Source organism: Budorcas taxicolor, chromosome 9 (assembly GCF_023091745.1).
Source record: "Budorcas taxicolor isolate Tak-1 chromosome 9, Takin1.1, whole genome shotgun sequence".
Lineage (NCBI taxonomy): Eukaryota > Metazoa > Chordata > Mammalia > Artiodactyla > Bovidae > Budorcas > Budorcas taxicolor.
In genome coordinates this window covers 52803434-52817169 of record NC_068918.1, presented here as the reverse complement: position 1 = coordinate 52817169, position 13736 = coordinate 52803434, and the positions used below count along the sequence as shown (strand labels likewise).

The 13736-nt window shown below is 37.4% G+C and overlaps 1 protein-coding gene across 2 annotated transcripts in view; it reads right to left on the bottom strand.

Annotated features, from left to right (window-relative positions):
- Positions 1-13736, bottom strand: part of RNGTT (RNA guanylyltransferase and 5'-phosphatase) — a 233538-nt gene that overhangs the window by 44535 nt on the left and 175267 nt on the right. The gene's annotated exons all lie outside the window — the stretch shown is intronic.

Sequence of the window (13736 nt, the reverse complement as noted above, 5' to 3'; positions counted from 1 at the left end):
TAAAGCAAAGGGAAAATTTTATAAACTAAATTCTGAGAATGCAGAAGATTTGAGATAAAAAGGAAACAAGTATGGCTCAAGAAAGGGATAAGTTAGCTGGAGATGAAAACCCAAAGAAAGCTTAAAATGGGCCATGAAGAATGTCAGACTTCATATCTTTATTTCATAAGCAATATTTACTTTTTTTATACAAACAGTAAGTGCACATAAAAGTGAAAAGCCATCTAGAGGGTGGGGATAAACTGGCTACCTTTCCTGCATCCTTCCTTCCTATTTAAAGAGGTCTACCATTCTTGACTTCTAGGGGCTTCCCTGGTGTCTCAGCAGAAAAGAATCTGCCTGCAATGTAGGAGATGTGGGTTCAATCCCTGAGTGGGGAAGATCCCCTGAAGCAGGCATGGCAACCCACTCCAGTATTCTTGCCTGGAGATTCCCATGGACAGAGGAGCCTGGCAGGCTACAGTCCCTGGGGTCGCAAAGAGTCAGACACGACTGTAGCAACTGTGCACGCACACATCATTCTTAACTACATGAAACATAATGAATAAGGAAATACCATCATTAGAACCATGCTGTATCAAGGGTTTCCCTTGTGGCTCAGTGGTCAAGAATCCACCTGTCAATGTAGGACACGTAAGTTTGAACCCTGATCCAGGAAGATCACACATGCTGTAAAGCAACTAAGCCTGTGTACCACAACTATTGAGCCTATGCTCTAGAGCCTGCGAGCTGCAACTGCTGAAACCCATGTGCCCTAGAGCCTCTGTTCTGAACAAGAGAAGCCACAGCAATGAGAAGGCCATGTACTGCAACTAGAGAGTAGCCCCTGTTCACTGCAACTAGAGAAAAAACCCTGTGCAGCAATGAAGAACCAGAAGAGCCAAAAATATTAAAAAAAAAAAATTTTTTAAAAAAGAACTAGATTTGTGGAGCATGTAAGTCATGCAGGGTACGAGGAGCACATAATTAAAGTAACTACTCTATGGTGTCTTATAATCATTGTCACCAGGTGACAGTGTGAGCAGTTGTGTTATTACTGAAGGGGAGAACATGCCAGCCTAAATTATGCCACTTCATATGTGGATTATTTCCAGCTGACGGCAATCAAGATCCAGAAGACTCAGGAAAAACTTACACCTCTCCCTTAACTACCTGAAAGAATTTGGATAGGGGGCCTGGCCCAGAAAAACAGCTATTACCATGATGTTATCTGCAAGTCTTACCTGCATGGCAGGGCAAACTTCTAAATACTACACATTAGGTCTTATTATCCTATGAGTCACTCTCTCCCCCTTTGAAGACCCAGGCCCTACTCCCACTCCTTAGCATAGGATGGCACATAAGCCTCAACTGTCCAACTTGCTCTCAAGTCTCTTATCACAGGGGATCCTGTATGTACCAACTTAAATATGTTTTCTCCTGCTAACTTGTCTTATGTCAATTTAATTATTAGACCAAAGAACCCAGTGCTGTGCTGAGTCACTCAGTCGTGTCCAACTCTTTGCGACCCCATGAACTGTAGCCTGTCAGGCTCCTCTGTCCATGGGGATTCTCCAGGCAAGAATACTGGAGTGGGTTGCCATGCCCTCCTCCAGGGGATCTTGCCAACCCAGGATCTAGGTTCAAATAACCTAGAAGAGAAGGGAAAAAATTTCCACACCTACATTAACTTTCCATTGACTTGGTAAGACTAACAGAGCACACTTTTAAAGCATCTTCGATTTTATGAATTAGGTAAACAGATATTCCATCTCTCAGGAATATCCTCTGTTCCCTACATTCTTTAAAAGCCTATAAAGTATTAAAGGCCACTAAATGTTAGCCACTTAGTTGTGTCCAAGTCTTTGCAACCCCATGGACTAGAGCTCGCCAGGCTCTTCTGTCCATGGGATTCTCCAGGCAAGAATATTGGAGTGGGCTGCCATTTTAAGACTGCTAAGAGCAGATAAATACAACAATAAATTAAACCAGTTTAGCAAAAAGCTACTTAAGTTTGGAATGTGAATCTTAAAGTAACACATTTTAACATGTTGTTGAAGGTTATAAACGACTAAAGGCATTACTTCTTTACTGGATGCAAGTAGAAAGCATGAGAAATGTCCCCAAATGTCTCAACTGGGAAATGGAGAATTTCTTCACCATCATTTGACAAATAAGAAATTAATCAAATCAATAAAACTTTAAATCACTCACAAACTGCTAGTATCACAAAATTAATGTTAGTTATATATAGCAGTGGTAATTTATTTCCTATATAACAAATGTTCACAAAAAGCTTGATAAACTCCTTTTAGAAGTAAGAATAGTCACTTCATACAAATAGATGCTAGAAAAGGAAGAGAATAAAAGCTGGCTGACATTTAAAAATCAATGCCTCTAATTACTATGCATATGCATTTCAGGAAGTGTGCCAATATATAATTTAGTGTCCCCCTCTTCCTCCAACTTGCCTATCTAATAACTACCTTCTAAACAAGAAATATCTTAAATATGTTAGTTACACAGCATATATATATTTTGCTTTTTAAATCTTGTTCTTTCTCATCCATGTACATATTATTCCTTACCATAAATTATACTACCACCTTCGTTTGAGTGGGTTTTAATATGTACCATAATTTAAAGGTTTGCTATGTGTAAAATAATTAATACTCTGAGAACAAAAATTCCAACTTATAAGATGGAACATTTCTTAAAATGCTTTTACCTTTCAAAAAATTATTTTGCCAGATTGTATGCATAATTATTGTCAAATAATAGGCACCGTTTCATTATGACAGGGTACTCATATGTTATACAGCAATCACATTTTAAATCCCAGAGTAAAGGCATTAATTCACCATTGATAGATGCACTTAAATGTATATGTTAAAAAGTATGTGTTAAAGTAAAAACCCTGACTCATTTAGTACCAGGAAACTGTTTTGCAACTTCTGTTAGGTGAATATTAACATAATTTTTATACAAATGCTAATAACTCCCAAAATATTTGCTTATAATCAAATGCTTCTACAACGTGGCTACCAAAGAAATTTTTGGAATAAGAAGGCACTATTGGGAAAAAGAAAGAAAATCTATTAGAGCTTTTGAAAAAAGTAAAGATAGGCAAGACTGATGTTCATTTTGCTTCAATTTCCCAAATACAAATATTAACAAATATCTATTCTGGAAAGAAAGCTGCAAAATTATTTCCAGAAAATTTTCTCACATAAAGGAAAAATACAACTTGGCAGGTAATAGAAAGAACATCATTTAAAAGAATCTCATTCATCATCATTCAGTGATGATATATCAGGCTTAGAAAAAACTGCTTTGAAAGGAAATTGAGTCTATAATTATTTCAAATTAAAAGTTTAAAAAAAGGCAAAGGGGATCTTTCTAAAAATAAGCTAAATAACTCAAAATTAACTGTTCTGTCTACAAGCCCTAATTACATTACCCACTAACTGATACACTTTTCAGCTGCAATAAAATACTTTGAAAAAACTTACAGTACCTTGAATACTGACTGACTTAAATAAACTCCCACTTCTAAGCCAAAGAGCAAGTTCCCCAAAGAGCAGACTATATCCAATACATTTAGTACCAGGGAAAAAGAGAAAGTCAAGGTACTTAGAATAGGATCAATAGGGCCCTTCTGAGTTTGAGAAAACGTACATTATTGAGAAGGCCTACATTATTCTTTGAGAGTTGTAATATAATATAAGTAAAAGCAGCATATGCCATCAGGCACAGATAAAACATGAATGAGCAAATGAATGAGTTCATTATTATCCTTACAGACTTTTCTGTAGCCTACACTTTTCTCTTCTGGTTTGCTTTCTAAATACTTGTATAAGAGTAACAAAATGCTCTACTGATTCGTGAAAAAACAAAATCCACCACCACCACGTTTAAATAAAGAATCTGTGTGTTGTTAGAAATAAATTACCTGAACATGATCTTTGTGAAATATACACTGACACAAATAACAGAAATAATAAATAAGACTGGGGAAGGATAAATAAGATGCTGAAGTAAACAAAAGAAAGCTTAATCATTTTGCAAAGGTATATATGAAGAAATGCTGTTAGCCACTGATATTCAGAAAGTAAATACTAACATAATGTGTAAGCATATACAGATGAATAGTATACCACATTAAGGGAGCAACTTCAGAAAAGAGAATTTTGGCATATTCTGTAAGTCTACAAGTAAAAAGAACTGTATATAAATATAAGTCCTTGAGTTCATAAACTTGTTTCGCACAGGGGTATGGGTTAGTAATTATGAAAATACATCATATGCATATAAGAATTTAAAAAACAAATATTCCATGGATAAGGAGATATAGATTGCTCATTGTGCAAAGTTATAAATAAGAAAAGGGGAGAGGCTAGAGTGAACATAATAAATAATACTGGATTAGAATCAAGAGGTATCAACTGGAACTCTTGGCTTTTAATAAATTCACAGATAGATAAAGATATAAATATAAGTGTGTGTGTACGTGCATGTCAGTATACAATACATTCCTAACTCTGACAACTGACAGGGTCTATAATGACACCCAGCAGCAACGACCCTGCTGAGGGCTTCGATCTGTGTTTCCAACCATCAATCTTCACCAACTAAAACAAAAACATTTGGCTCTTTAGAGAAAAGGTTGAGTTCTGGACTGAGGAAGGAAAATTGTAAGAGCCTAGAACATCTTGTGGTACTGGCAAGTCAGGAGGTACGGAAAAGTGATGACAGTGCATCAAAAACTCACAGAAGCCGAACTGAAGGTGTTCCAATGGCCAAAGCCAAAGCAGCAAAATCCAGGCAGAGTGCTGGCTTACAACCCGTGGAGTGAATTACTCCTAAGTCTTCAGTAATATGAATAAGTATATCAGGAAGAAGGGACAGTGGTTCTTTACATTTCAATCCCTATTAATGCACCGAGAAAGAATGAAGGAAACTGAAATTCACCATATTTGAAATATTTGCCAAAATGAAATTGAAGAAACGTTATGATAACTATTGCTGCAGGCAAAAACCACTGAAAGATACTAAAACTAGAAGATGAAGGTAGGATGAGAAACATGACACTTGCCTAGTCTCAAAGTTCTTCCCCAGAAAACACTTACTAGTTACAATATATATACACACACACATACACACACAGTAACTTCAGGGTACAGAAATTCAGAAAACTAACCAAATAATCAAAATTACCAACACGACCGCCTTACCTGCCTTCCCCCCTCCACCACAACACAATGCACCTAGAAGGGCACTCTATCACTTCCATGGTGTTCTTCCCTAAAAGCATCCCCCCAAAAAGATCAGCCTAAGGGGCATTCTATGTAGAAACTGACTAATATTCTTGAAAAAGTGTCAAGAGCATGAAAAGCACAAGTGAGGTACTGTCACAGATCATAATAAGATTATATTAAAGAGACATGAAGCCAAACATAAAAAAATATAGGGATGCATTTATGTAAGTTTCAAAATCAGACAAACCCAAACCCCAGTGTTTGGAGTTGGATACCTAAGTAATAAAAGTATAAAAAAGAGCAAGAAAGCACAGATGTACAGACAACGGTCATCTTTGATGGGAGAGAGGAGCTTGTGAATGAGAAATAGCATACCGGAGGCATCTAGGGTGCTAGCAACATTTTCCTTCTTGTTCTGAGTAATGGTTAAATGTGAGTTGGTTATATGAAATTTCATTAAGCTGTACATTTATGTTTTATGTACTTTTCTGTATATATATCTATTACATATAATATATACATATAGTATTAAATGTATACTATAATACTATAAAAGGTCTTTATATAAAAAGCACAAAAGAAAAAAAACACAAGCAATCAGTAAGAGAATAATACTGACTCTTATATGAGGGGTACAGTACTAACTGGTATATCAACATATTTTAATATTCTTGTATAAACAGATGAGTGTTCTAAGAGAGAAACTTCTAGGGAATCCACAAGTCACTCTATCTACTTCTTAGTGCATGCATTCGTGCTAAGTTGCTTCAGTCGTGTCCAACTCTTTGCAACCACATGCACTGTAGCCCGCCAGGCTCCTCTGTCCATGGAATTCTCCAGACAAGAATACTGAAGTGGGTTGCCATGCCCTCTTCCAGGGGATCTTCCCGACCCCGCCTTAGTACTGGAGCCAAAAATTCTATGGAATAAATATAATATGAAAACAGAGAACTCACATATCTGGGCATGATGGTATAATGGTTTTAAATGGAACGACATTAAAATTTTTTTTAAAAGAAACACAAGTGCATTAAAAATGTATAGATAAAATTTCTACTTCCAGCCAAGGATAAGGGTAATAAGAACTGAATTAGGTCCTACTCCCTCTAACCAACTAAAAACACAGTGTGGTACAATGGTTTTCAGAAATTGGTCAAAAGGTAGCACAGGTCAGTGGTTCCCATAGAAAGGAAACAAATAAGTGAGTCCTACCACTACCCCAGCCTACCACCTGGAGCTTTCAGATCACAGTGTCCATAAAGCCTAACACACTTACTATCTGAATCTCCAAAGAAAAAAATTGCCAACCCCATTTCAAGACAAACGAAAGCACACATCTATGAGAAGACTTGTACCCAAGTCTCACAGCAGCTTTATCTGTAACAGGAAGACTGAAAATATAACAAATGTCCATCACACACAGGTGAAGAGATAAGTAAATTGCGACACAGCTATACAACAACAGGCTGCTCAGCAATAAAAAGAAATTGACTATTGATACATGTAACAATATGGATGAATCTAATGTTAAAAGAAGCAGGGGGAGAGAGGACACACCTACTGTGTGTTTCCATTTGTTTAAGATTCTAGAAAATGAATACCAACAGCATGGTTGCCGGAAAAGAGCATGAAGGGTGTTGCAGGAGAGAGGGAGAGAGGGATTAACAAAGGGCAGGAGGCAACTCTGCAGGGTGACGGATATGACCATTATCTTATTCCAGGAGTGGTCATTTCACACTCAAAAATCTAATTGCACACTTAAACTATGTACAGTTTATCATATATCAATTACTCCTCAATAAAGTTGTAAAAAGTAATGTACAAACTTCACCTTCCAAATTTTACTAAATATATTTTAAAAAGAAACTCGATAAATGTTCACAGGCCACAAAGCAAACTCAGTCTATGAATAACTCTTAATCAATCCACCCTGATCATTCTAAATGGCAAGTTGGTTTTTTTGAAGAACTGCCTGTGCAAACAGGAAGCAGAAGAGTCTGAAAAGTGGATTTTAACAAGGAAATTATTTAACACATATAGTTCCCCACATGCTTTATTATCTACTGATCATTAAGAATTATGCTATAGTTTACTTCTACCTACAAAAGAAGAGAGAGGAGAGTGATTTATATAGGGATTAGCCTCAAATATAAACATCTGAATTTCTGTGAACTTCATCATATCCACAAATTTTCACCTTTTTGAAAACTGACTCCACGATGTATATATATGTAAAGCACATTTGTTAAAAAAATAAGTGACTAAAACTTTCATTTCCTGTACTGGGAAATTCTGAATCTTATTTTATTTTCTCCCTCTAATTTTGTTGTACAAGTTTCCCTTGAATACTCTGCATAAGACTTTGATCGTCAGCCTTCCTTTTTCCCTAGGAAAAAGTAGGAACATTATGCTAAGGGGCCTTTTTTGCAGAAAAGTATAAAAGATGCCATGGAGACAAGAAACAGAGAGATTTAAGCTGAGTGGATATAATTCACAATCCGTTTTTTTTCTGTCTAAATTATAGCACCATGTCACATATTACCAGCTATTTCAATAATAGCTATGATCAATCAAAGAGAGAAATGTCGTTTTTTAAAATCACAGACCCCAGAATGACTGAGACTGTTATATTCTACATTGAAAAGAATTACTGCAAATCTGAATTTCAGCTTCATAGAACTCTCCACAAAATGCTGACACATGAACTGTGAAAACTACCACAAACTGCCTATATGTCTCCATTGATAAAATATACATTATATTGATTTTCTATTTACTATTAATTTTAATTTGAATACTCTTCTAAATATTACATATGCATCCCTTTTCTTAAAATATAAATTATGGTAAATATTGAATTAGTATATTTTCATTGTTAAGGCACATATTAGCTATCTTTATTAAGTAATTAATTCTTTATCATTTTCAAGACTCCACTTATGAAAGTGCCTATTTTGAGTTAACAGACAGTTCCTGCCTTAATTCAGTGTATTCTTTTGTTCAGAGTAACTTCTGACTGGCTTAGTTTATAAAGTCCTTGAAGGAACTTTTTACCTAGTTGAATAGCTCATGTAAAAGAATTTAAACTATAACAATTCACTTTAACCTTTACTTTGATATCTGTTCAAAACACATTGATAATTAATGAACTATTTTTAATTACTTCAAATTTAAAAGTGACCAGAATACTATCAATTCAGTTCAGTTCAGTTCAGCTGCTCAGTCATGTCCGACTCTTTGTGACCCCATGAATCACAGCACGCCAGGCCTCCCTGTCCATCACCATCTCCTGGAGTTCACTCAAACTCATGTCCATCAAGTCGGTGATGCCATCCAGCCATCTCATCCTCTGTCGCCCCCTTTTCCTCCTGCCCCTAATCCCTCCCAGCAACAGAGTCTTTTCCAATGAGTCAACTCTTCGCATGAGGTGGCCAAAGTACTGGAGTTTCAGCTTTAGCATCAGTCCTTCCAAAGAAAACCCAGGGCTGATCTCCTTTAGAATGGACTGGTTGGATCTCCTTGCAGTCCAGGGGACTCTCAAGAGTCTTCTCCAACACCACAGTCGAAAAGCATCAATTCTTTGGCGCTCAGCTTTCTTCACAGTCCAACTCTCACATCCATGCATGACCACTGGAAAAACCATAGCCTTGACTAGACGGACCTTTGTTAGCAAAGTAATGTCTCTGCTTTTTTCTTCAAATTTAAAAGTCACCAGAATACTATACTGCACATCAATTATTTGCTTATAAATCAATATTTATCCTTGATATAAACCTTGATCAACTAACAAAGGTCAATATAATGTGTGAGATAGTTTAACTTCAGTAATGTAACAACCATAATCTAGTCTAAGTATATTTAAGATGAAGTTCCAGAATATCATATGCTGGGCTGACAACAGGAAATTATGTGATATTCATAAGTAAGACATCACTGGATACTGTTGGTGATGCTATAAAGCATGATACTAAATGTTACCCATCTGCCTAGGACCATATTTTATAAATGACTAAAAGATCCTCATGCCTTTACAGTGAAATCAATGTGATTATTCCCCCAAAACAAGATAGAAGTCTGAAAACATTAGTGAAAGAAGCCAGTCACAAAAGGACAAATTGTATATTGCACTTATATGAGGTGCACAGCACAGTCAAATTCATAAAGACAGACCAAGGCGAGAAAGAAACACACAGTTACCGTTTAATGGGTACAGAGTTTCTGTTTAAAATGATCAAAAAGTTCTGGAAACTGACAATAGTGATAGCTGTACTGTCCTGGGTACTTAAGATCACTGATTTGTAAAATTAAAAAATGGTTACAGAGGTTGTTTCATGATATGTATATTTTATAACAATTTTAGGAAGTCCCAAAATACCATTCCTAAAATACAAGTCTATCAACAACTTCAAACATTTTTCTCTTAGTGATTCCCAAAGAGATTGTTCCAGACCTCCTTCCATCTCTAAATCTCCTTAAATCATCTCTTTCTCCTATCATTCCAAAAACACTTTCATTTTTCATTGAGTGGAGAAGCCTTAGTCTTGAGGTATCAGTTTATCTATTTCCCAATTCATCTGTTCAGTTCAGTTCAGTTGCTCAGTCGTGTCCGACTCTTTGCGACCCCATGAATCACAGCACGCCAGGCCTCCCTGTCCATCACCATCTCCCGAAGTTCACTCAAACTCACGTCCATAGAGTCGGTGATGCTGTCCAGCCATCTCATCCTCGGTCGTCCCCTTCTCCTCCTGCCCCCAATCCCTCCCAGCATCAGACTCTTTCCCAATGAGTCAACTCTTTGCATGAGGTGGCCAAAGTACTGGAGCTTCAGCTTTAGCATCATTCCTTCCAAAGAAAACCCAGGGCTGATCTCCTTTAAGATGGACTGGTTGGATCTCCTTGCAGTCCAAGGGACTCTCAAGAGTCTTCTCCAACACCACAGTTCAAAAGCATCAATTCTCTGGCGCTCAGCTTTCTTCCTAGTCCAACTCTCACATCCATACGTGACCACTAGAAAAACCATAGCCTTGACTAGACGGACCTTTGTTGGTAAAGTAATGTCTCTGCTTTTGAATATGCTACCTAGGTTGGTCATAACTTTTCTTCCAAGGAGTAAGCGTCTTTTAATTTCATGGCTGCAATTACCATCTACAGTGATTTGGGAGCCCCCAAAAATAAAGTCTGACACTGTTTCCCCATCTATTTGCCATGAAGTGATGGGACCAGATGCCATCATCTTCGTTTTCTGAATGTTGAGCTTTAAGCCAACTCTTTCACTCTCCTCTTTCACTTTCATCAAGAGGCTTTTTAGTTCCTCTTCACTTTCTGCCATAAGGGTGGTGTCATCTGCATATCTGAGGTTATTGATATTTCTCCTGGCAATCTTGATTCCTGCTTGTGCTTCTACCAGCACAGCGTTTCTCATGATGTACTCTGCATAAAAGCTAAATAAACAAGGTGACAATATACAGCCTTGACACACTCCACTGGTTCCAGTTTGGAATCAGTCTCATGTTCCATGTCCAGTTCTAACTGTTGCTTCCTGACGTGCACATAGGTTTCTCAAGAGGCAAGTCAGGTGGTCTGTTATTCCCATCTCTCTCAGAATTGTCCAGTTTATTGTGATCCACACAGTCAAAGGCTTTGGCATAGTCAATAAAGCAGAAGTAGATGTTTTTCTGGAACTCTCTTCCTTTTTCCATGATCCAGCGGATGTTGGCAATTTGATCTCTGGTTCCTCTGCCTTTTCTAAAACCAGCTTGAACATCTGGAAGTTTGTGGTTCATGTATTGCTGAAGCCTGGCTTGGAGAATTTTGAGCATTACTTTACTAGCATGTGAGATGAGTGCAATCGTGCAGCAGCTTAAGCATTCTTTGGCATTGTCTTTCTTTGGGATTGGAATGAAAACTGACCTTTTCCAGTCCTGTGGCCACTGCTGAGTTTTTCAAATTTGCTGGCATATTGAGTGCAGCACTTTCACAGCATCATCTTTCAGGCTTTGAAATAGCTCAATTGGAATTTCATCACCTCCACTAGCTTTGTTCGTAGTGATGCTTTCTAAGGCCCACTTGACTTCACATTCCAGGATGTCTGGCTCTAGGTGAGTGATCACACCATCGTGATTATCTGGGTTGTGAAGATCCTTTTTGTACAGTTCTTCCATGTATTCTTGCCACCTCTTAATATCTTCTGCTTCTGTTACGTCCATACCATTTCTGTTCTTTATCGAGCCCATCTTTGCATGAAATGTTCCCTTGGTATCTCTAATTTTCTTGAAGAGATCTCTAGTCTTTCCCATTCTGATGTTTTCCTCTATTTCTTTGCATTGATCGCTGAGGAAGGCTTTCTTCTCTCTCCTTGCTATTCTTCGGAACTCTGCATTCAGATGCTTATATCTTTCCTTTTCTCCTTTGCTTTTCACCTCTCTTCTTTTCACAGCTATTTGTAAGGCCTCCCCAGACAGCCATTTTGCTTGTTTGCATTTCTTTTCCATGGGGATGGTCTTGATCCCTGTCTCCTGTACAGTGTCACGAACCTCAGCCAATAGTTCATCTGGCCTTCTATCAGATCGAGTCCCTTAAATCTATTTCTCACTTCCACTGTATAATCATAAGGGATTTGATTTAGGTCATACCTGAATGGTCTAGTCGTCTACAAATTCATCTGTATTTCTATACAAACATTCTTAACCTTCCTTTTCATCCCCTTGCTTAAGCTGTCCAGCCCTCCATTGACTTAATACCTTCCCAACTTGAATACTTATTATTTTCTCCTCAAAGATCTGTAATCTTCTATTTTCTCCTACTCTGCCAATTAACAAGGAGGGTTACCAGGGCAGGAATGGCCATTCTGAAGTTGAGTCAACTAAAAATCACTATATAATGGATAACATTTGTGGAAGTAATCTATCCTGAGACAGATGACTCATAGATGAAGATTTCTAGGTCCTTTTTGTTCAGAGTGTTATAATGCTGTGGAAAGGGTGGCTGAAAAATTACACTGTATGTCTGATTCCCAACTTTGGTGCTTATTACCCATACAACTTCAGGCAACTCAATTAGCTCCTTTGTAGGCTCAGTATTTTGTTGGGCAAATGGTTATGACTTAACTTGACAGAAATGTTTTGAGGGTTAATTGAAATAATGTATGTATTTAATATTCATACAATCAGTGGAACACATTAAATGACCCAAAGTATATTTTCAAAATACAGGATGTTTTAAAAAGAAGAAAAAATGAATTGACTTGGATGAAATAATCTGTCAGAATGTATATGATGCACACATGTCTACATGTAAGAAAAGAGGGAGAAAAAGAAAGAGGCAGATAGTCAGAAAGGAGGATAGAGACTGGCTGACAAAATTAGCAGAGATGAACTATCTGGATGCTAGAAATGCACTTACTAGTGTGGAAGAGACCTAATTTTCTAAGCTCTGGATGCAATATCCTTCCAAGATTACCTAACTCTTTTTCTTTGATCACACAGTCACAAAGGAATCTCTTCTGAGGACTGAATAAGTATCTGAGTAGTTAGAAATGATGCTGTAGACAGATGAATGTATGAATATATGAATGTATATGCACCTCCTCGGTGGCTCAGTGGTAAAGAATCTGCCTGCAATTCTGGAGAAACAGGTTCCATGTTTGGGTTCTGAAGATCCACTAGAGGAGGAAATGGCAACCCACTCCAGTATTCCTGCCTGGAGAATCCCATGGACAGAGGAGCCTGGTGGGCTACAATCCATGGGGTCACAAAGAATCGGACACAACTGAGCACACACACATGTATGTAAATGTATTTATACTGCATGTGTGTACATACACATCTACATGTAATGATATACAGTTGACCCTTGAACAACACACAGTAGGGGCACCGACCATCAGCAAAGTGAAAAAGCTGAATGTAACTCACAGTCTACCCTCTCTACACAGAGTTCCTCATCTACAGTCTCAAACTGTCATGGATCCTGTTGGACTGTAGTATTTTCTCTTAAAAAAAGAAAAACACATATAAGTGGATCTGAGCAGTTGAAACCTGTCTTGTTCAAGGGTCAAGTGTATTACTATAAACTAGTACTGATAGTTACAAAGTCACAAAAACTATAATAATTATAGTTATTACTGAGAACCTCATTGTACAAGGCCCTTTGCTAAGCTTAATTTTACATTACATGGTCTTCTCTCTGGTATGAATTTCAATTTGAATACTCTTTAGTGTTAGGAATTTAGATTTGTCATTTAATCTTGTCAATGAATCCCATGAGTTAGGTACCATTATTACCCCCATTTAATAGATGCAAAAGCTAATAGAAATTACTAATTTGCCTAAGAGCACACAACTTGTAAGAGGTCAAGCTGGGAATCAAACTGCTTTTCCTCGGGCTCTTTGTTCTTAATTCTCACACTGTACAGGCACTGTTCTTTAATAATTAAGAAGTTTGGTTAAGGATAATTAATTCCCCACAACACGATCAATGATGAGGGATAAAATCAGTTTG